General features: G+C 36.6%; 1 protein-coding gene and 1 long non-coding RNA gene across 2 annotated transcripts in view; both read left to right on the top strand.

Moving 5' to 3' along the window:
* The window catches only part of LOC129735376 (uncharacterized), a 55,866-nt gene extending 42,520 nt beyond the window's left edge, over positions 1 to 13,346 (top strand). Inside the window, exon 2 of the long non-coding RNA XR_008730955.1 lies at positions 12,476 to 13,346. This is a non-coding gene — a long non-coding RNA (uncharacterized LOC129735376). The remainder of the gene's footprint in view (positions 1 to 12,475) is intronic.
* The window catches only part of NALF1 (NALCN channel auxiliary factor 1), a 490,169-nt gene that overhangs the window by 158,413 nt on the left and 308,532 nt on the right, over positions 1 to 23,224 (top strand). The window lies entirely within an intron of this gene.

Below are 23,224 nucleotides of genomic sequence, written 5' to 3'. Positions count from 1 at the left end.
ATTTTTGTTTATTTAATTGGCTAAGCTGTGCCAGGAACAGCTTTATCACAAGCGTTTCCAACATGGCTATGAAATAATTGTTTAGCAGTGCATGTTTAGTGAGCCTGTTCACTGTAATACACACCACCAGGGTGTGTTTGAGGGTGGGTAATAGAGATTAAAGATAATACCACAACATAATTGTTCCACAACTTTAAAGTTGTTATAAATAGAAGTCAATACTGATATTGTTTCATACATTATTAATATATGGTCAAGAATAGCCCCTACCCAGGATCTGGATCTGTAAGGTCAGAGCTCTGTCTCAAGAGTCTCAATAAAAGGCTCCAAGGAGTCTAATATTAAACAAACAGAAAGAAAAAAAAAGACAACAAACCAAAACACGAAGAAAGCAGCTGATTTGGTGGATAGGATCAATTCAGAAGATGAGTTATATTGGATATAAAATATTGAATTATTCTCTAATTTTGGTGTCAGATCAGTGTATGATTAATCTCATACTCAATAACATCTTACATGAGAAGACACAAGGGGAGAAAGCTATTAAGTATAATAATAATAATAGACAACACCTGGAAAGAAGTCATACTTCATTTTCCAGTTTGATCAGTACAATGGAATGAGAAAAAATATTTCTAGTAAGAAACTGTAAATTATTTCTTTTTCATTTAATCTTTTTTTTTTTTTTTTTTTTTTTTTTTAATGCTTCAGAAGAGATAGTCTGGTGTCATGTTAAGTCCAGTCAATAAGAATATCAGTTTAAATCTTTCTGTACTCTATAGGTGATAGTGATTTTGCAGTAGCAAAAATGCAGGAGGAAATGAACTTGCTCATTCACATAGACAGACTGATTTTCTTTTATTGTTTCCTTTTTCACATGGTACGCTGCTGCAACATCAGTAATTTTACAGCAATTATCTGAGGATCTGTCTAATATCCATTTACCAGGTCATGAACCCCAGCTTGCTTTGCTGGGATCAAGCTTTTAAGTAACAACACATTTAAGAACAGGGAAAAGCAAGTAATGTCATGGAGAGTTTTTGTTTAAACAGGTCTGTACTTTGAGAATGCCCTGATGAAGTACAAAGATGCAGTACAAAAAGGCTTTTGCTGCACAGTGTTAACCTTCAGAGAAATTTTGCTTTCTTCCCTTTCCTGTATGAGGAGTGGACTTCCCATCCTTTTTTTTTTCTTTTTTTTTTTTTTTCTTATCCCCCCCCCAACCCCCCAACCTCCCCCCAAGATATTCTACAAATGTTTCCCAGAGTTTCTTAATGAAGTTGGTTTGGGGGACATTAAAAAAAATATGCACAAATGTAACAATATTAGAGGTGGAGTGTGAAATCAATGCAATCTCCTTTTAAGAAGCAATCAACAACTAAATTTGTACACTGCACAGAACTTCCTTTTGCTACACTTGCTGAAAAGCTTTTTCTATTGTGGTTTTGTATGGTTATGCATCAACATAACATTTGCAAATGTTTCTTGAAGAAACATTTATAGACTTTCTACAGACTTAAGTATCTCCGGTTTTCAGGTGAGAGCCATGCCTGGATGAGTTCTGGGGTTGATTTAGCTGTTTCTTTGGGTATTTAAATATTAACTGCATGATTGCCTTTGCATATTCCTCACACATTTTTCCTTATTATTTGTAGTCAGCAATCCAAAAGACACATCTTTGTCAGAAAAAACCCTAATGGTCTTAGCTTACATAAACTAACGTAAAAGTGAAATCTCAATCATGTTAAGTGATTTATTGTTTTCACATTCATTCAGTGCTAAAAAAGAAAGGTTATGGGAAGGTTAAAATTAACAACTATCATGTTTTTCACTTCAATTCCACTCCCCAAGACAAGGCCTTGGATCATGCTGTCTTCATTAGAGCTGCTCTTTTGTTATAGTCTGAACACTGATTACTGGAAACAATGAATCTAGGCAGCAGCCCAGGAAAAAAAGCAACTCAAATTAAAAAAAAAAAAAAAAAAATACAACTATATAATAGTTTCTGTGTTCATTGTATGCAGAATCTGACTTTTAATAGTGAGGGAGTATAATAATAATGGACTTGGTTGAGCCAGTTTCAAGTAGAACTGTAATGTTTTTACTCACTTCACTGGCTTCCCTCCATAACATGAATGTAAGCTCACCACCATCGTTATAGACTGTTGGTTCATATGGAGGACAGTGGAAGTGTTTTGTATAAGAGTCAGTGGTTGAAATTCTCCCAAGACATAACCTTTCTTCAACTAATGGCTTAAAACCCTTGTCTTCTAGTGTGGGTTGTTTGGTGGTGGGTATTTTTTGGTAGAAATCTCTTTTTGAGCATACTTTTTTCTTTCCTGATTGCTGCCATCCTTTCAGTCATTTATTTCCACTCTTTTTCTCTTACATCTCTCTCCTTGAACAGAAAATTATGCTTTTCAAAATTTCTTGCAACTGGTTGTGATCCATTAGTATATTTCATTCCCCTTTCATTCCCTCCTCCAGAAAATGATAGCATTCGTGTATCCATCCCCTGTGCACCCTAATCTTCACACCAGTCATAATGAGAAAAAAAGTTAATGAGTAAAACTTACAAGACAATGGTAAAAAATAATAACCAAGTATATTAGCAAAGCATGGGTAATATCCTTTATTTCCTTACAGCACTATTCATGAGACTGTAGAATAATTTAAGACCATCATACCAATGTTTTTTTGCAAATTTTGTAGTATTTTGCTTTGTTGACAGTGAATTCTGATGTTATGGAAACTTTACTATGCAACTATGCATGGAGTGCAGAAGTGAAGAATTGGGTCATCTTGCTACTGCCCAAAGTCCCTTTGTACTAGTTTGGAGTTTTGCGTGAACAAGATGGGAGCACCATACTAAATTACTTTTATTTTCTTTACACATTGGCCACAAACTTTAAAATAGCATGTATATAAATGGAGAAAAAATAACACTTTGATATGAGTGTGGTAATCTTTGCCCCATTTATACCTGCATTGCATAAACAACTTTTAAATATGCTATTATAATATAGAAGAGTCTATTTCTGTCTGTGGTATTCCTATGAGAACACAGATATTCCTGTGAGAGGGAAAGACAGTTGGCTGAAAGGTGCAACTGAGTGGGAGAAGCAGTCATGCAAATTACTGTGGATAATGGGGATGTGAGAACCATGGTCTCACTGGTTAAAAAAAGCCTCTAGCACACTTCAGCATTTTGGCAGCATTAGAAACAATTGCCTCAGCTTTCCAGGGGTCTGGCAAGGCCATCTGTAGAGTTATGGATGTCCACGCCTATAGTCAGCTCCTCTCACTCTGTTGCCCATGTTATACATAGGCTAGACCTGAGTCAGCATTCGTTAGCACATCATATGCCATTGCACAGTGTTGGTATCCAAGCTAGACTGGTCTTTCAAACCATGTGACCACTTTTTTGACTGGCAACTTATGCGGAAATTTAACTTGTATCCTAATTGAAATTAACTTCCAACGTATGGACAGCTTCTTGTTGAACTGCTGTGCCCCTAAGAAGGTAAGGCACAGTCCACAACTGTCCATTACACAGCCTATATTTTTAGCATGGAAGTTGTATTCTCCGAGCTTAGTTGTTATGGGCACAACTCAAAAAGGATATCAGGTGTTTCTCCAAACTTTTGCCTTGGGCCACAGTATATTTATGGAAGGCCACTTAGGCCAGGTTTGTTCATGATACCCTGGGGCAAGGAGGCCTCCTAAGAGGAAGTCAATGTCATTCTCCATTTCATCCTTCTTTCCCCATTTCTGGATTAAATAAATAAATAAATAGATAGATAAATGCACAATCAATCTGTTCTGTATAGCTGGAGTCTATATACCTGTACTAGCCTGAATATCCATTATGTATGATGAGTACATATATATGTATCATACGTATATGAATACATACACATTACTAGAGAATATTCCATCTGAGAGGACACAGTGCTAGAACTGTCAGTTTATGGGAGTGCAGATTTATGGTAACACCAATGCAGACCAGCAATAAACTTGCATAAGCACAGGTACTGGTTAACCCTAGAAACTTTCTAGTTACATACCATTGTTTTGAGCTAATTGTAAGAATGGCATTTAAGATATATAATGTAAGGACAGACATTGACATATTGCTCAATTTTTGCTGTTTCTACAGCTATTCTGACTCATGAACCCATTCCAATGCTGCAGTCTTGCCATATTGCATCTTATTACGTGCCAAGAGCAATAACATAAACCCTTTGTTTTTCCTACATGCTCCATTTAATCTCTAAAAGGAGGACTCAGCTCAATGGAGTGTGCATATATACCAACATTACAACAGTCCCATTCTGGAACCACAAACAGTTCTTGGTCATAAATTTCTAGACCACAGCAACGCACAAGTTAGGTGTATAGGTGAAAACTATAACAAGTTTAGTATCTAGTAAATTTAACAGTCACTTTGTGTAACATTTGCAGTAAACTTCTTCTAGCTGATTATATATTAAAGCCACACGCTCTAAAGAGATTTTGCCTTGTCTTGGCAACAGCTGAAAGAATAGGATATAAAGTGTGCAGAAGTTTATATTGCATTTCAGTAAGCTGATTCATTTCTTATTAGTTTTGGGCCAGTGTGTGTGGGGGAGGAAGGAAAGGGGAGGATGCACTCAGTTCTAAGAATATAAAATAAAAAAAAGTCAAACTATAAACATGGTATTTGAGTATAAATATAGACTGTCATATTTTCAACGACACTCTTACAGTAATTAGCACATTTTGGAAGTATATTATTTGCCTCCAGAAGGGGAAAATATGGCTTTACTGGAGCTGCATGTAAACAGTCTCAAGTGCAAGTTGGTATGATTTTTCCAAATTATGAATTTTAGAATAGACTAATACCCAACAGTGCTTGACACAGAAAAGCTACTGTTGATGCATACATAATGTACTTTCTAGAAAGCTAGGAAAGCCAGTGTATAGTAAGCTAAGATAGGACCTTTGTTGCCTGACTTTAGAAAATTACAGAGCGGTGGGCTAGACTCTCCTGAAATAGTCAGTCCAGAGGAGCAGACACTTAGAAGGGGTCATTAATCACTTCCCAATGTACATGCCTGCTTTACAGGTAACTCAAGTTCAGTTAAATGTATACCGCTCCAAATGACCACCATTATCTATTTTCCACCCATTGCTAAAAACTTCTGGTAACCCAACTATAACTTTCTCATAGAAGTCCAGCTTCTCAGCACTTTGTATACCAAATTTATAAAAACAATCTCTTTCAACCATCTTTTCTCCCATGTCCCAGATATATACTACCAGGGGAAGTTTTATATAGTGATCTGAATGAGCTAGCAGGAAGGAGCTTGTAAAATGGGATACAGGATATCTGGCACTTCCAAATGAGTAGAATTCCAGGAAATAGTCATACTTCATGGTACCTGCAGCTTAAGTAACATGTAGCTGTCATGTAGAAGAACAGAATGTACTTGTTAAATTATTTGTTTAATTTTCTTAACCCTGTGTCACATCCATAGTTTTAAATTATTGTACTTGTTTATTTTCTTTTGCTTTTAAAAGAGTAAGCACTAATTACTATGGCGTATAAAATTCTGCATGCTTTCCATTTGTGATCTCTCAAACATTGAAGGGTGCTTTCAATAATGTCTGATAAATTTACTGTTGCTAATCAAAGCAGTAGTCCATCTTCAAAGGGCAGTTGTATGTTGTTTAGGCTTCTTGTGAACAATCCCAGTAAGTCATCTAACAGCTCTGCCTGACAAAGAAAATCCAATTTCAGGCTCCCCCATCTCTAGTTTTGCTCATTATTGGTTGGCATTGTAGATGTGAGGAGAGCTGGAAGAATTGGAAAAATAAACAGAAAAAATACAAGAGTAGAAAGGAAATGCTTCAGTTGTTCAAATATCAGGCATGAGATAAAAATTAAGACCAGACTCAGGCTAACTGGTGCCTGTCATTTAGGTTTTTCAGCCTTTATAGAGACAGTTGTTAATTTCCTAACCACGTGTTCACTGTAATTCAAGCATTATTCAGTGTTTACATCCAGTAATAAAATGTGATCCTAGCAACCTCATGAAGAAAAAAGCCCTGCTTTTTCCTAAATCCTGTATTATAGGAGTTAGCATTTCTTTGGTTCATCAGAAAGCTGTAAAGGAAAGAAGTTGGGGAAAAAAAAAAAAAAAAAAAAAAAGCCCTTGGTGATTCCCAAAAGTTTGCCTCCTAAGATAAACTTCCAGGCTGGGTTTTCTGTGAGCCCATTATCTTTCCTGTGGCCTTACCAATTAAAAACTTGAGTTGACATTAATGAAGACATTGTAAAGAATAAAACAATTGAGACCTAAAACCAGAAAATAATTGAGCTCTGTCTTGGGTGATGATAATTCACTAAACCTGTACAAGAAACAAAGATGAAAGGAGGGAAAAATGTACTCAATAATCTCATTAAATTGAAAGTGTAAGAGAAAGAGATAAAGATTTCTCAAAGAACAGAATGATTTCTTCAAAGAAGTAGGCTATGTTGGAAACCTCTTCCTCTCAAAAATCTTTCACATATGCTTTTCTAAGTTATGAAACTTTTTTTCCACTGGAGTATTATGTATTCTTGTTTTTAACAATATTACTTAAATGGCAGGGCAGTATATAGATATTATTTTTCCATTTACTCAATATTGAGTCCATTTTTTTATAAATGTAAAAGTGGCATTATCAAGAAAGCTAAAAAGAACAAAACTTTGGCATGTCATTCAGTGAAAAATAAAATATGTAAACTTGGATTTACTTCAGTATTTTATGTATTACACACTGTGTTCCTGGTTAACATGTATTTTTTTTAATCTTTATGAAATGTAAAAAACCCATACCTTTCCAGACTCAACAATTCATTGCCTCAATTGATCATAGTCACAAGGATCAAAAATTCAGTGTTTATTGTCAAACTAGTCACTGTGGAGTGTGAGAAAGATAGCAGGGGAGTTGCAGGAAAGAAGGTGGAAAGAGAGTACAAACAAAAATCTGTTAAAAATAGTTGAGATGAAGCCTCCCTGTTCTTGAAGATTATGTACTGTACTTTCTGTTATATAATACAAAGAAAAATTATTATAGCAAATTGGCTGTAAAACCACAGACCAGTAACATTTTATTCTGGTTTTGTTGTGAGATAAAGTGTATTGTGGGCTTCAGGGAGTTGAAAGAAAGTACATTGGGGGAGAACTGCAGGAAGGAGTGGTTGAGATGAGTTTCCAACCTGCTAAAGGAAATAAAAAATGAGCAAACCTAAAAAAAGAAATGTGAAGAAAAGAGCAAGATGCACAACAGGAGAACCAAAGATGATGCAAAAACAGGCTTCTTTCAGAAGAAAAGAACAAGAAACAGTGACAGATTGGGATGATTATTCAAATCCATCTCTTTTCTCATATTTTGATTCTTCACATTACTAAGGGTGTTTCTTCTTCTCTTTTGGTCGAAATTGTAGGAAATAAAGTTTATGCTCCATTTTTAGGGTCTCTATATTTGACACCACACAGGAAACATGAAGTGTGAATAAACTCCTTTGTTATGCTGAAGCTGCTGAAAGAAAGAAATTTTGAAAGCAGCTGATGAAACAGAAAATTTATTACCATCTCCCCTTTAACTGGTAGGAGAAAAATGAGATTAATATTGGTCTCATTTTAGCAGCCTTATACTGAAAAAATATTTTAAAGCTTTAAAATAATAATGCCATAAAATAAGAAGCTACTGAGTGCACAATTTCACATAATATCACACATAGTCCTCTAAAAGCCTAGTCCATCTGCATGAAGAAACATGACAAGCAATCTTGTGCATCACAATGGTAAAATGGAGAATAAAGATTCAGGAATTTCAAATTTCAAATTTTCTGATCAAGTCCTTCATAATCTGCTGAAAAAAATGACTGTGAAAGAGTAACTAATTTTTTTTTTTTTCTTTGACTTAAAATCTTCAGCTTTGTGGAAAAGGAAAAGGACATAGGAGTCCTTGTGGACACCAAGTTGAACATGAGCCAGCAAAATGCCCTTGCTGCAAAGAAGTCTAATGGTACCCTGCGCTGCATTAGACAAAGTATTGGCAGAAGGTCAAGGGAGGTGGTCTACTCCCTCTCCTCAACACTGGCGAGCCCACACCTGCAGGGTTGTGTCTAGTTCTGGGCTTCCAGTACAAGAAAGACATGGACATAAGGAAGAGAGTCCAGTGAAGGGCTACTAACATGATTAAGGGGCTTGAGCATCTCTCCTATGAAGAAAGGCTGAGAGCTGAGACTGTGCAGCCTGGTAAAGAGAAAGCTTGGGGAGAGGGTGCAAAGAAGACAGAGCCAGGGTCTTTTCAGTGGTGCCCAGTGGCAGGACTGGAGGCATTGGGCACAAACTGAAACACAGGAGGTTCTCTCTGAACATCACAAATATTTTTTTCACTGTGGGGGGGACCAAGCACTGGCACCAAGCACTGGCACAGGTTGCCAGGGAGGTAGTGGAGGCTCCATCCTCAGAGATACTCAAAAGCTGCCTGGACATGGCTCTGGACAACTGGCTTTAGGTGGCCCTTGGGCAGGGGTGTTGGACCAGATGACCTCCAGAGCTCACTTCTGTCCTCAACCATTTTGTGATTCTGTGATTCTTCAGCTGGTTTTATTAACCATATATGGTTAATAAAGATATGGTTGTCTTTCATGCATTGGTTCAGCAGCAAGTTTCTTTTCAAGGTGTTTCATAAAACAACCTTTTTTTTTTTTTTTAATCCTTTTCAAGGAACTCCTTCCTTCTTTCCTTGCATCTCAGGGTAATATCTTCTTCCTTTTAGATGTCACAGTTCCATTTGTATGCTTCCTGGTACTCATTGTATTGCACTGACAGGATTATGACAACAAACTGCTACGCTTCAAAGTGATTCTCTAAATTAAAAAAAAAGTTTGTTACAATGGGTAAAATTACAAAACTTCTTGATTAATAAAGAGAAAAAATGTTTCATATTCATCAATATGTTTCAAATCAAGAACTTGAATCAAGTTTATGCCCTGTAACAGAATGAATTATTGGTAAGTTAGCTCCCTTACAACCCTTTCACTGGAAAGCGAATGCAGTGAAATATTATGTAAATTCAAAGCAACAGAAGCACATGTAGATTAAATATACATGACTGAAATAGTATGCATGCTGTACTAAAATTATAAGAACATTTTTTCTCAATTAATTTTTTTACCAGTTTTGCAGAAATACAGAATTTGCCTTTTTATTTGCTGAAAAATTTAAGCTAAAATCCCTGGTTTTCCTCTTGAAAAGCAAAGGACAGATTTTTCAGACTATGAAATTAATCAGTTTATCATTGAAAGAGAAATATACTTATTCAAATTAATAATTCATAACATATAGCTAAAACCTTGTTTAATTTGAGGAGACAAAGAGGTAACAAGAAAAATTGCTGCAATATAGAAACAGGGGAAACATACATATTATATGAATAGCTTCTTCAAACATCTGTATATTTTAAGGACAAGAGTATCCAGCAAGGGACATAGTTTTCTTGTCTTAGTAGTTCAAAGTTATTTAACCATATACCAGGAAAAATTGTCAATAATATGATTACTTTCTTAGGAAATAGGTAATAAAAACTCTGCTAAAAGTTGATGGAATTATATTTATCATAATGAACTAGATTAATTATATCAATTTATTCTTCAAATATACAGAACTTTGTTTTTTTTCCTTTTGAATGCAGCCTGCCACCAACCCTCTACGTAGAGTAAGCATCCAAAGTTTATTTGGCTGGCTAGTATAAAAAAAGAATAGTTAATACAGATTTTAAGGGTCAACATTTTAATAAATGATACGGAGTTAGGAAGAAATATCCATATTCCTATTCTCTCAAGCTTGTGGCTTTGTAAGGGTTTCCACATCTTTCCTTGGTCTTAATAGTTTTTGCTGTTGTCTAAGTTTGGACTTTAAAAAAGCCAACAGACAGATAATTATTTCCTGCTTTTTATATTATGTCTGCTTTAGAAATATATTTATTTATTAAATTATTTTATTTTAAAGTTATTAATTAAATCGACTGTTTATTAATAAATTACTATTTATTAAATTAATATGTTTGTTATTCAATAGATTTATATTATATATGCTTTAGGCACTACCCTCCTAGTGAAAAAGTTCCTCCTAAGGTGTGCTTTGAAAGTGCAAGTGACTTGTGCTTTTTTATACCACTTGCTATTACCTGGGACGAGTCTCTCATTTATGTAACCATTGTTCAAGCAGGCTGCTGTGACTATCTCCTGAGCTTTGTCAGAAAAAATGGTCTCACTTTATCCTCATAGGTCTCCTTACTAACTTGCTAACCCTTCCCTGAACTCTGATTTCTGGACAGCCTTCTTGAACTTGGATGGCCCAAAACTCAACATAGTATGTGCTGCTCAAGTAAACCAGAATCTTGACTTTTAACATTTAGGCTGACCTGAAGGAGAATATTTTATTTACAGACAAGTAATACAGTTTTACAAAGTACAGAACAGATGTAAAAGTCTTTGGTGAAATTAACATTTTAAAATTGCTCTGTAGAGTAATACTTAAAAGAAGCCAGATACTTTTTATTGTGAATGATTCAGGTAGACAAATTCAAAATTATGGGGCCTGTGATGTGCTGTCCCTAAGTACTGATAAGTGACTTATTTAGAAGTGCATTTTCATACACATTTCAGCTAAAGTACATTTGAATGTTCATACAGGATAATTAAACATTGCATGTCAGAATCTTATAGGAAAGGTGTTATTTTTAGTCATTTTAGAAGTACTTCACAGCATATCTCATCTTAACCACCTACTTTTATATTCTAGGTAAACATTAGCCTTCTTTTCATCCTTATTTTTAGCTAGTGTATTGCTTATGTGACCATGAGAGAGCGCTTGCTTTGATTTTTCATGAGACTGATTTCAAGCCATGTTGCTGGAATCTATTGCTCTAAGTTTGCTCATAGGCTGCTGAGATAATATTGCTTTATCATGAATGTATGCTATGAAAATTATATTAAAAAGTGAGACAGAGAGAGAAAGAGACCAGACCTCACTGTTGTGATTTTTTTTCCAAAATCTCCATCCATGGAATCCCTGCTGCTTTAGCAATATTCTCACTTGGACATTTCTTTACTGAGCAGAAAGTAAGAATCCAACACATGCTACAAATGGTCTAAAAGTGGTGGTTTTACTGAACTGAACCAGTTAATTCAGAACATAAAGCAGTGGTGTAAGGAATTTGCACAAGACAATGTTTTCATAATCCTATTTGCCCCAGGTACATTTTACTGATCCAAGAGACACCATGCATCAGTGATATGGTTGTATATTAGCATCATGCCCATTTTTATCCGTGTTACCAAACTAGAATCTGTGTGCTGAATCTTAAGCAGTGATTCATTGCTGCCTTGAACTTAACTACTTTTGTAGGTCCTGAGTTTGCTTTAAAGGCTGCAGTAGGCAATCTGAGTTTTGTTCAGATCACCTCTGTGGATTTGAAGCACTTGTGTGGGGGCCGTCAGTGATAGTAAGATTGATTGGCATCAGCTAACTTGACTAGTACAAGAGGACTTGGGGAATAAAAACATGTTTAGGAAACTTTGTTCTCCAAAGAAATATTTAGGAGAATTTTTAATAGGATTTTTCATCAAAGCAATTAGCATATAATTTTTTTCCTAGAACACATGATGGCCTTTTGAACAAGCAAATAGTTGTTATCTCTGGAAAACTGAACCTAGGCAGTCCTGGAGCAAAGGAAGCAAGTACTACATTTGTGACAATCCTTCCAGCAGTATAATTTTGCTGTTGGTAGTGGTGGTGTCACTTACTTTTAGTGAGTGATGCTACTTTGCAGGGATGCTATCTCAGAAATACTACTACTACTATTCAGGTGTTAGGTCAAAGCCTCTTGTTCTTGCTCCCTACAAGACACAGAGGGAGAGAAGAACATTGTATTATATGCAAGAAAGCATCAAGAAGAGATCAGTTCAGTGACCATCTGCTAAATTAATTACAAATTGTAAATATTAATAAAAATACATAAATTCAGAGTATATAATAAAAGCCTGTACCAAGTGGTAGGCTGTAAGTCAATCTATCTTTTTTCCTGTCTTCTGGAACAGGGTACTGTTAGGAAACACAGAACATGCATTTATTACAAATCTCTGGTGCTCACTGAAAGTTCTTAAAAGGGCATCAGTTTTATTTTTAAAGCCATCTTCAGCATCTGCCTTGGAGATGCTCTTTCCCCTTCTGTGTTCTCTGAAGTAGCCAGGCAGAGCGCATGATCCTGCTCCTTACTGGTGAAGACTTCTCCTGGCTTCAGAAGTAAGTTCAGTCTGTATCCAGCAAGAGGCATCCTTTATATAACTTTGTAAATACTAAATAAATAAACTAAAAAGTAACGCTATTGGATTTTATTGTCTAAAAAAATTGTTATTTGTTTTAATTTACAGGGTTCTTCATCTGCCGATTCTGTATCTGTCAGCAGACATTCTCCTGTAAGCCACAGAGTCGCATGCTGTCACTAGAGAGTCGCTGGACATTAAGGCTGCTTGAGCAGTTTGAAAGAAAAAGCATGAGGCGACAGCTATTCTTTGTAAAGTTCAGTAAAGCAGAGACAGCCTTGAAGCAGAAAACTCTGTTTGATCTCAAGTTATTTTCCCTCTTCAGCATCCACCAAGTTTATCTCAAGCAGAGGTGTATGTTGCTTCCAATTGTTTGAGACAAGCAGGTATTATATGCAGATGCTTAGAGGATGTGCACAAAGGAGAATATGCCCTGTCCACCGTAATGGACTTGAACTGATGAGAAAAGGACATATAAGTTCAACTTGCAGAGCAGAAGAAAAGCCAGTTCTGGACCCTGGAGCAAGTATGTGACTTTCTTCCATGTTATACTCACATCTTATCAAAATTTATCTCTGCAAGGAAATACTGAAAGAATATCAGTGAGAATGAAGCTCTCGGATGAGTATCTCAGGTCAGTGAAGAAACCAGTCAAACCCAATGAATTATCTTTCAAGTTAACTTCATGTTTTTACCTATGAATTTTGGGGGTCAGTGGTTTTAGCTAGTTTGGAAAAAGTTGAAAACAAAGGCGTTATTTATATCAGAGCATCTTGCATGTTCCAAGGGGAGTTATCTTCTCAGTTGGCCAATCTTAAGAGGACTGCTGCAAGTATGGTTCATAGCCGCCTCCTTTAAAAACAAAACAAGTAGCAAGGGACTCATGATCATGATCCATGTAATTTTGCACGTCTTACTCTGATACTCCTTTTGTAATGTGATTTCAAAAAGAAAAATAAAAGTTTTCTGTTAATTATGACTTCTGCGAGTTTTTTTTTCTATTGAAAACCCCCATAATTTGATAAAGTATCACTTCCCATTCTTTCAGTAACTCCAAGTTTTCACTTATTTGCTCTTTTTTTCATGTTCCTCTTTCCACCTTTCCTAGGCTATCCCAACAGGGAAATGTCTGTGTTTATACCACACTAAATAACAAATAGTACATAAAAATTAACAATCACAGGCTAATCTATTGAGAAGGTATATATATTGTGGAGGTAATTAATTGTATAAGCAATATGTGTGCAAATTACGTATACGCTGAAAGAGAAAGAAATTTTGCATGATTACCTGTTGGAAGGAAGATTCAGGATGATCTTTCAGTATCATAGTTAAACTTTTGTGTTCAAACCTCTAGCCTAGTGATAACGCCTCATACACAAAAATGTTACATAGCAAAAGTTTACTTCCAAGCTACTTACTAAAATCTGAACAACTATAATTGTGCTATTTGATTTAGTCAGTTTCATTTGTGTTGTATGACAGCATGGTTACACAGAAAAAACAGATAACATTATTGTGTGCTGTGGTGGGATTTTAATTTTTGGTTGTTTTGTTTCTACTAGTGTTCAAGAACCTAGGAAATCTACCTTTCATGACAATAAAAAAAGGTAAACAACATAGCCTTACTCCTTTTAGAAGTAACAAATACCCCTATTTTTCAGTCCATCTCATATGTTAATGTAAAATACCAGTGATGAGAAAAATTGCATACAGTGGCAAAGTTAATTGCACTATCTAAAAATTCAAGATGCTTAATGGAATGTTGTCTCTCTAATAGAATAATTAACTTTGAACTTCTACTTTTTCTACAAAACCCCTTCATTGTCTGGGGTTTTTTTGGCTGAGCTTTCTGAAAATTAAAAGTCGGGCTACTGACTTATTCTGAGGGAATATAAATCTCGGGAAATACTGTCTTTGCACACAAACCTTTATGCAACCAATAAAAGGAAAAAAAAAACCAACACTCTAAAAATATAAATAAAAGAGATGCAAAACCTCATAGGTTTATTATTTATTTGAGAAGGAGAAAGCATTTTATGTTGAAAGTTTAGGATAAAACCCAAACTAATCTTTTAGATACAAAAATGCTAGGATAATATTTGAAGTTGTTAGAGGGGGAGGAATGTTCACTTACTGGAGCTTACTTTAGAGATAACATTTATTGAGAGTCACACAATTTTTGTAACTTTGTAAATTTGGGAAGACAGCAACTGTACTTCAAAACTCTTTAATAACAAAGGAATTCCCAAGATGATAGGTTGCTCTTACAGGAATGCAGTTCTGCAAGGTGGCAGAGCATTGCTTCTGTTCTGCTCAGGCTCCAAGCATAAAGGAGCCAGCATTGTACAACAGTGGTTTGGTTGGGGTTTTTTTTGGTTTGGTTTTTTTTTTAACTGATAACAATTGCAAAAAGGCAATAGACGAGATAGTAAGGTATATCATGGGTACTGTGGAAGAAATAAAGTGGAGATGAAAAAAGGGGAGGAGTGTGTAACAAAACAACCAGAGCAAAGACGAGCTTTTGAAAGACTTAGAAAAAAAATAATCAATAGTAACAGATGGTTTCAGATGTGTCAGAAAAAGGAAATACCAAGAAAGCTTAGGGTCAATGTTTTTTTCATATCTATTGCTAAACAATTACAGTATCTGTATTTAGGCAAACAATGTTTAGAATTTAAAAAACCAAACAATACAACACCAAATTTTTGGATTGAGCTTATGTTTGATTGATAACTAAAAGTGTGGGTGAAATTTTTAACCTAGCTGCTTTTTTTATGTCCCTCACACACATAGGACCCGAATGCAGTCTGCAAAGGGTAAAATTTGATGTCAATTAATTCTAAAGGAGACTAAGCCAGCTGCAGTGTCCTAGAAAAGTGTTTCCATATTTCTTTATGTGGGTCTTGTCAGACTAGCTTAGAGCCAACACTTTACTTCAACCGTGTGGTCTAGTAAACATGCTTTTGTCTGTTCCTGGTGCATTTGGGAATTACAGCTGACTGAGCTCACTCTCAGCTAAAGAGAGAACATTCAGAACAAATGCTTGCTTCATGTTTTATTTGTGATCCATAACTTATTACTGCATTATTTAATAGAATGAAAGCATTGACATACGCTATGTGGAAAGTGATCTTGTTTCCTGTGTTTTGAGGAAAGGGTTGGTTCTTCATTTTAGAGGTGGTAAACTTACTCTTAACTGCAAGTTCAAGTCAGGTGTGCCTTGACTTGTGTAAGGCCTTTGACATGGTTCCACAGAATACCCTTGTCACTACATTGGAAAGGTATGGGTTTGATGAATGGACTGTTCTAGGAACAAGGTATCGTCTGAGTGGCTGCTTCCAACAAATTACAGTCAATGCCTCCACGTCCAAATAGAGATCAGTAACAAACAGTGTCCCTCAGGGGTCCATACTGGGACCAGCACTGTTCACAGTCTTTATTAATGATACAGACAGTGGGATTAAGTGCACCCTCAGCAAGTTTGTGGATGACACCAAGCTGAGTGGTACAGTTGATATGCTTGAGGGAAGGGATGCAACCAGAAGGAGCTTGACAGGCTTGAGGTGTGGGCCCCTGGGAACCTTATGAAGTTCAACAAGGCCAAGTGTAAGGTCCTGCAACCGGGTTGGTACAATCCCCAGTATCAATGACCGACTGTGGGAATAAATGGATTGAAAGCAGTCCTGCAGAGAAGGACTAGGGGATATTGGGGGATGAAGAATTGGGTATGAGCTGACAACATGTGCTTGGAGCCCAGAAAGTCAATTGTATCCTGGGTTGCATAAAAAGAAGCAGGCCAAGGAAGGTGATTCTCCCCTTCTACTCAGTAGTCATGAGACCCCACCTGGAATAGTCCATCCAGTTCTGGGGTTCCCAGTACAAGACAGACATGACCTGTCAAAGCAGGTCCAGAGGAAGTCTAGAAAAATGGTCAAGAGCTGGAACACCTCTCCTGTGAAGAAAGGCTGAGAGAGTTGGCATTGTTCAGCCTGGAGAAGCGTCCAGGGAGACCTTATTGCAGACTTTCAATATATAAAGGGGGTTTATAAGTAAGATGGAGGACACTTCTTACCAAGGGGGCAGGGGGACATGGGACAGTGATTTTAAACTGAAAGGGGGTAGATTTATATTGGACAGAAGGAGGGCTTTTGTTACCATGATGGTGGTGAGGCACTGGAACAGGTTGCTTATAGAAGTGGGCCCCTCGTTCCTGGATCTGTTCAAGGTTAGGCTGGATGGGGCTTTAAGCAACCTGATTTAGTGAAAGATATCCATGCCTATAGCAGGGGGGTTGCTCTAGATGGTTTTAAAAGGTCCCTTCCAACCTAAACTGTTCCATGATTCTGCAATTCTATATATTTTTAAAATGACTACCATGTATATACATTATACGGACAGGTTTTAAGGAAGGTTATGTTTTTTTCTAATTTTGTCTTCCTTCACCTAGCAAAATCGGCAGGATTCCAGCCTTTACTTTCTACTACCACATTTTGTTTCTTAGATTATTGTGCTTGTGAGTCTTAAGACATCTGGAAAAACTTCACATTTCAATTATCAGTAGATTTAGTAATATATCCTGTTGACAAAGGCTAAGAACTTCCTATTCCCTTTTGAAAATTAACTGCATTCTGTAGACAAGGAGTCATTTACAACCTATATCAGAAATTCGTCTTTAATGGAGAGGAAGACAAATATTTGGTACATCTGACATCTGATTAAAACCATCTAGTTTAAGGAACTCAAGAAAAGCCCTATTCTTCTTCCATGGACAATGTTTTCTTGCAAAAAAATTGCCAGAAAATATTTGACAAACAAATTGATTGTTTTATCTCTTAGCCAAAACAACAAGAAAAAGAACAAGAATAATATTTATTTATATTTTTACACTGCATTATTTTTTTTCTGTGGGCTCTTACTACCCACATCCTTTTTTTATCCTGGTATGAAGAAACCGATAAAATGATACTGCTAATACACCAAGACCCCAAGTATGAGCACTGTCTCCTAGGTGCCTAAAAATTCTTGCAGCATTTTCATAAACAGTGACACTGAATTACTCTGAAATCAGAGGATCCACAGAAAATCTGGGACTTTGTGCTGCAGATTTGTTTCGTGTATTCTATGGAAAGGAAAAAAAAACCCGTAAAAATCCAAAACTTTACACAGGGGAATGCACAATGGGGTGATGGAGAGGTAAAGTAGACTTCCTCAGCCTCTTTTAAGGTAACAGGTCAGGTCAATAATTCATACTGAATTTCCTTGTGCATTTTTAATGTTTCATTTTATTTATTTATTTATTTTTGCACAATAGTAGTCCTACTGCTGTAAATTTTAGTACACTAAACTAGACACAAAAAGAGTACTGCAAGGAAACATTGCAGTGAGTGTTGCATTGCGGGGACCTGTGGGTTTTTTGTTTGTTTATTTGGGAAAATATGTTCACCTGACCTAATATATGCATGAAATCCCCATATTTTCAACAGCCCACCTGTTTCTATATGGCTTCTGCATGCATCAAGAATGTTGAATTAATGGAAAAAGTTCTATAAATAGCCTTGATCAGTGATAATAAGAATAGTAAATATACATATGACACATTCTTAAGGGAAACAGGATGCTAGAGAGGGAATGTGTAATAATGTTTGAAATGGAAGGAAGTACACTTTTTTTCACTGCACCTCAGTTTCCACCCATGTTCTACAGACTTACAGTTATTCATGTTTCAGACCATAAAGAAATGGTGAATTTATGGCTAAGTACACATTATTTTCTTCAAACAAGTAATCCATTTTAAGTTAATGGAACTGATCTTTGAAAGGTAAAGAGGATTTGCCCCCAGAATGTGTGTTTAGGAAAGATCTATGAAAACATCAATACTTGTTACATTCCAATAGCTCTTACAGGATCACCAGTTTTGAAAGAAATGCTAAAGATAAAACCAATGTTTGCTTCAAAACTGCTTTTTCTTTTTACTAAACTTCATTTTATTCTTTCCTTATTTTCTATTAAAAATACTGTACTGGGTTAAATAAGATTTTTGGCTCTTTTGAGCATGAAAGGTTAAGTTGTCAAATTAGATAAATTTGTTTATTTTTAATAATAATTTGGAGGTGGGAAAAATGAAACAAACTTAATCTGATACAATCCACATGTGAAATGGAGTTTATCTTAATCACCTAGTAAATTTTAAAATATTTTTGCTGATTTATAGAATATTGGCTTTTTTAATGGGGTGTTTTCTTTGCTGTGATTAACATGTTGTAGAAATGGAAATTCCTTCTTAGTTTGAGGAAGTTTCAGTAGAAACTTGGATGAGTTTAACAAATAATTAATACTCATGTCTGTATAGAGTTTACTGTCTGGGTGTCTTTCAGCTGTAATATTGCAGTGCTTATGAATGGGGACCTGATTAAAATCATCCAAAGAAAAAAAAATAGTATGAAGTTCATGAAGAAAATTAGGGTGATCTTAAAAAATCACATAGTCACATCCTAGTTCTACAAAACCATTGAGTCAGAACCTGAAGTATATTTCTAGTGTCAGGAATTAGAATGAAATACATTCTTAACATGTACTTGGATAGAGCTCTCCTTGATTGCCTTGCAAATTTTTTCTTCCCTCTCTATTCACAGTTGTACGTCCTTGGTGGATATTGACTCCTCCTAATATGTGCATGCATGGGTTTTGTATAATAAATGGCTATGACCAAGTTGCCAATTAAAATATGTGTATATTGTTATGAATGCAAATATTTTTTAATGAGAAAAATAACAGTCTTTAAACACTCAGACTAACAACTGAAATCCACAGAGTTTTACTGTGACTTACAAAACCCCCTATCTTGCGTCTTTATTTATATACTTTTACAACCTTTATAGCTTAATCACAAGTGACCTTTATTATGCTTCTTTCTGCTCTTTCATTGTTACCTTGGTAATACCACTCCCCACTAATGTGATTATAGACAGATTTAGTGTTTCCTTTTAAAATAATAAAAAATAATGAAAGAATTAACTATCACATACATCCGTTTTGATTTTTCGTCATCTTCTGGAAATTGTCAATTAAAAACAACAAAGGAAAGGTGAGACTTTTAGTCCAAAAATCTTTTAGTTTTTCCATTAGAAAAAATGGAAAAGTCCAATTTTAACAATCACACAGTTTAAATGTAGCCTAGAAAAGAAGAAAATGTAACACCACTGAAAAGTATAAAATGAAATGCTTAGATTAAATCTACTAGAAATAACTAATTTGGCTGCAGTGTCACTGCAGAAAACCTCTTTTTGCATGTAATGAATAAATGGGAAACCAATTTAGTAATTGTAGAATTCCCATTAATTTTCCTGTAAACATATTTTCATGTATACATCAGCTGTTTAAATAATAGTTGAAGATGGGATTTCTATTTATTTATTTATTTTTACAGCTTTTCAGTATTTTCTTGGTGACTTCTGAGGAGCACAGTCAGGCAAAACCTTAACTGAGGAACTGAGAAAAAGACAGTATTGCAGGCCTTTAGCCAGCAAGTGTATAAGTTTGTATTTAATTCTCTGCATGTGGGGAGCTCTTTTACACTGCAAATCCTGTTTAAGTGTAGAAAGCTAATCACAGCCATGTATGTGTGAAGAAACTAGACCTTGTTTTCCCACTGAGGTTAAATTCTACATTTTTCTTTGCTAACTCAAGTTTTATCAACTTTGAAATATTTTAGATTAATCTTTGCCTCAGGCATGTGGTAAGCAGGGTGATTTACCTTCTTTTATTTTTCATTGAAGTGGTGGAGGGAAGTAACATATGATCTAGAAGCTATCTTGCTGCTTAATAGCTTGGCAAGATTATGCAATATGTAAACTAGTGGAAAAAAGCCTAGTTTTTCCAAGCATCTGCAAGCAATATATAATATTTACTTTTTCTTGGCTCCATTTAGGAATTTAAACCTCTGAAAGGTTTTTTATCCTGTGCCTTTTTCCAAGTCTGAAATGACAAGTTTCAAGTAAAACTACTTCCCTGGGACAGCTGCAGCATCTCTGTTCACAACACAAGTGCTCTGCTCTACTCTGCTCAGAACTTCTTAGGTCTTGAGAAACCTGTCTCTTTCTTTTCTTCACTCCTTCATCCAAGGTTTGGTCTTTTAAAACAGAAATGAAGTAATCTGCATCCAGTGATGATTTTTCAGGCTTTTACTGATTTTCTTTAGAGATAAATTCTATCTATTAGAAAACAAACTTCTCTTCTGTCACCTGACAACTGATAAAAAAGAAGTTTGATCTTCCTTTGCTTCTATGCAGTCTGAGTTTTAATGTGATAACAAGACAGGGTGTCTGATATCAGTTTCTGTTGGATCCAGGTAAGCTAGACACTGGTTAGGTGATCTAGCTAATTTATGATCATATAGTTTCACCTGGAGATAGTGGGAAGGTTTCTGGGTCCTCCAATGTTTTCAAAGTTGATAAAGAAACTGAGTGTTAGAGCATCTCCACTCTATGAGAACAGTGTAGAAAATCTTGCTGCAAGCCTACAGGTTTGATGGGAGCTGTTGGATTGTTGCCATGACTTTCCCACACAACAGCCTCTGCTCTTATTTCCTTTGACATATCAGACAAAGCATACTTTAAATGGCAGCAAAGTGATTATCTAATTTGAAAATAGACTCTATTTACATTGGAGAATCTCCTTTGACTTATTCTGGCCTGAAATGCTTTATCTTTTTCTGTTGAAAAAGCTGACTGTCCCTCAGGTTTGTTCAAGGGAAATGTATTTAGTCGCCCATACTGATGAAGGCAGGGCGTGTTGCACAAGAAATGCAGAAGCCTCTAGATACAATTGTGTGAGCAAACATTTTCAGGGAAAGAGTGCCATACCTCTGCTACTGTTCAGCAACTTGTGGTGAAATGTTTCAGTAAATAAAGAAGTCTGCACTTTCCCAGTGGTTGTCGAAGCCCTGCAAACTGGAACTGATGAAAGGCTCTGTTAATTTCTGTAGTGTCAAAATGAAGGGGAATGAAGCAAGATTACTAACTCAGGGGAAAGTAACAACCTGAGAAAGCTGTGAATACCTTGGTTTTCTTCAGCAATGGCTGGCACTATGCTGGGTGGCAAAGAGGAAAGCAGGCTTTGCACAGTGTGTGCTTGACAGAAAGAGAGCAAACAGTCTTCAGGAGGAACAGTGCAATTTCTGAACAATGCAGGCAATGTCCTGTGGTTAAACTGAACTGGGAATTGAATAGCTGCTTCCCAGCCATACTGCCATTCCCAACAATTAATTTGTTTCTAACCTCAGATTTCCCACAAATCTTTGCACTCCTTTATCCATACAAATATCAAATTAATTACTCATATTACATAAAATTAGCTTCAGCATGGAATCAACCTTGTTAATTTTAGTTTCTTATAATTATGATTTTGACTCATAAATAGTATTGTGATCAGATTATAATGTACTGAATATTTTATATGTCAGAGTATCCTCTGCGTCTGCTCTGGTGACATTTTAATCAAGAAATTATCATAATTTGTTAGCAGAATAGCCAAGAGGTTGCTAGCAGTCCTCTAGAACCTTAAAAAGTCCCTGTCAGTTTGTGGGAGCACAGATATCAAATAAGCTTTCTTTTAAGAAAACCGGGAAGGATATGTAATAAAACTGATCAGAATACTTTCTTTGGAAAAATGTATTTTACTGAAAATTCATGGGTTTGTAGGATCATTCAGGCTGGAAGGGAGCTCAGGAGGTCCCTCATGCACCCCTGCTCCAAGCAGGGCCAGCTGTGAGATCAGACCAGGTTGCTCAGGGCTTTGCCCAGATGGGTCTTGAAACCCCCCAAGGATGGAGCCTGCCCACCCCCCCGGGCAGCCGGTCCCTCTGCCCACCCCCAGCCTGCCTGCCCTCACGGGGGAGAGGTTTCGCACCCAGCCTGAACCCCTCTCGTTTCAGTTCACGCCTGCTGTACCTTGTTGCCCTGCTGCCCCCTCCCCATCCCCTCCCAGTAGGCACTGGGGTGGCTGTGAGGTGCACCTGAAGCCATCTCTGCCCCAGGCTGGACAAGCCCCACTGCCCCAGCCGCTGCTCACAGGGACACCCTCCAGCCCTGAGCATCATGGGGGTGAACTCACCCCAGGTTGTCAGCATCTTTCTGTGTTGAAAGGTACCCAGTACCAGAAAGGTACGCCACAGTACCCAGATGTGGTCTAACAGGTCCTGGCCAGAGGAGACACCCCCTGGCCGGAGCTCCCAGAGGTGCTCCTGATGTTGCAGCCCTGGATGTGGCTGGCCATCTCTGCAGCCAGGGCTCGCTGCCAGCTCCTGCCCAGTTCTCAGGGCCCTCCAATATCAATAGCCTGGCTGAAGTGCAGGTAAATGCCATCCACTGCTCTCACTTTGTCCACAGATGTAGTCATTATATTGCATAAAGCAATCAGGTAGGTTATGCATGATTTATCTGTGGCAAATCCATCCAGACTGTTCCCAATCATTTTCTTCATGTGTCCAATCAGAAGCTCTGTCAAACCTGAATAAGGTATAAGAACAGAGAAAGGAAATTCTGTCTTTAATTAGATGGTTAAATTCTGACTTAGAGAAGTGAGTAGTTAACAGCTTTGTTCGACTGATCTGAAAAGAAAAATTCTGCTGTGATTAGGCAGCCTATGGACTTGCACTGGTGACTTTTACAAAGCCACCCTAAATGCTGAGGAGGACATAGTTTCCCCACAGTGCTCTGTTTTATGGAAAACTGTATCCTGCAAAATGCTGTTTTAATTAAAATGCTCAAAATGCATCTGTTTCACTAAGAAACAAAGATAATTCTGAAAACCTCAGAGGCTGCCCAGGAAAACAATTTCTGTCCTTAGTTCACTCTT

Source organism: Falco cherrug, chromosome 2, assembly GCF_023634085.1.
Source record: "Falco cherrug isolate bFalChe1 chromosome 2, bFalChe1.pri, whole genome shotgun sequence".
NCBI lineage: Eukaryota > Metazoa > Chordata > Aves > Falconiformes > Falconidae > Falco > Falco cherrug.
Note: the sequence above shows the minus strand (reverse complement) of the source record. Positions and strands in the feature narration are given on the sequence as shown.